This window comes from Oryzias melastigma, linkage group LG12 (assembly GCF_002922805.2).
Source record: "Oryzias melastigma strain HK-1 linkage group LG12, ASM292280v2, whole genome shotgun sequence".
Taxonomy (NCBI): domain Eukaryota; kingdom Metazoa; phylum Chordata; class Actinopteri; order Beloniformes; family Adrianichthyidae; genus Oryzias; species Oryzias melastigma.
This window is the reverse complement of record NC_050523.1, coordinates 21,799,099-21,800,239: the sequence shown is the minus strand read 5'-3', so window position 1 is coordinate 21,800,239 and position 1,141 is coordinate 21,799,099. Positions and strand designations below refer to the sequence as shown.

Sequence of the window (1,141 nt, the reverse complement as noted above, 5' to 3'; positions counted from 1 at the left end):
CCGGAAGTATTGTAACGCGACTTCCGGTTTAAAATGCGGAAGTGTAAAAAAGGTCTATAGGCAGTCAGCCCCTCCCCCGGGTCTGTGCTGACCGGTATGCTCTGCTGGAGGTGAGAATGCGTCTCTCAAGATTTGAAGTTAGCTGTTATAAAAATGATGTTAGCTTCTTAATTATGTTAGAATTCTATGTTTTTGATTAAGAAACGGCTGTTTTATTGTTTACATGTACTTTTAATTGTTTTTATGTGTCTTTAGCGCCAATTTTGTGTTTTGCTTTGATCAGTGACTGAGTGAGCCGCCCACGTGCCCTGCAGTGCTCTGTGCTGTTTTTGAAGGTTGGTTTCTGCCATTTTTGGCTTTAAATTAACTTTTACTGTTTTTGGTGATGTTGCAAACGAACATGCATATAATGTCTTAGGTGGCTTCTTAAGACTTAAAATTCTCCGCCACATCCTTCTGACTTTATCCTCGCCCGGTAGACGGTAAAATCTGTACCGAGGAGGGCCGCTGCACTCCCTCTTCGTCAGCGGTCAATGTTACACACAACGCTCCACAAATTTAATTTAGTTTGGTTGTTAGTACAACCACGAGCTGCAAAACATGCGCCTGAACTGCGCAAAGACATTTATGAAAACTTTGAGGGATTAAGTAAAACACGCTCGTTTGTATGCACCGCTAAAGCTAACAAAACAGAATGTGGAATTGCAGCACATATTTTAATTGCTTCCAAGCTTTTTCTCCCAATATTTGAAGTTAGCTGTTGTACAAATGATGTTATCTTCTTAATTATGTTAGAATTCAATGTTTTTTTAATTAAGAAACGGCTGTTTTATGGTGTACATGTACTTTTAATTATTTTTATGTGTTTTTAGCGCCAATTTTGATGCAGTGTTTTGTTTTGATCACGTAGTGATCTGCCCACGTGTCCTCCAGTCCTGCCCTGCAGTTCTTCTCTGATGTTTTTGAAGGTTAGTTTCTACCATTTTGGCTTTAAAATAACTTTTAATGTTTCGTTTTGGTGATGTTACATTTATTTTCAAAGAAGTATTTTCATTTTATTTTTTATCGTGCCGTTCTTACTTTTATTTTTATCTTGCATGAAAGAGATATAATATTGTGTTTCGATTTCTACCAAACTAGA

At 37.5% G+C, this 1,141-nt stretch overlaps 1 long non-coding RNA gene across 7 annotated transcripts in view; it reads left to right on the top strand.

Moving 5' to 3' along the window:
• Positions 1–37: 37 nt before the first annotated feature.
• The window catches only part of LOC112162763, a 4,596-nt gene continuing 3,492 nt past the window's right edge, over positions 38–1,141 (top strand). For 3 of the 7 annotated variants that reach the window (XR_004948830.1, XR_002922150.2, XR_002922149.2), the window contains exons 1-3: positions 38–110; positions 284–335; positions 911–968. This is a non-coding gene — a long non-coding RNA (uncharacterized LOC112162763). Of the gene's footprint in view, positions 111–283; positions 336–872; positions 969–1,141 lie in introns of all 7 variants that reach the window. The other 4 variants (XR_004948831.1, XR_004948829.1, XR_004948832.1 and 1 more) reach the window with 3 other exon arrangements.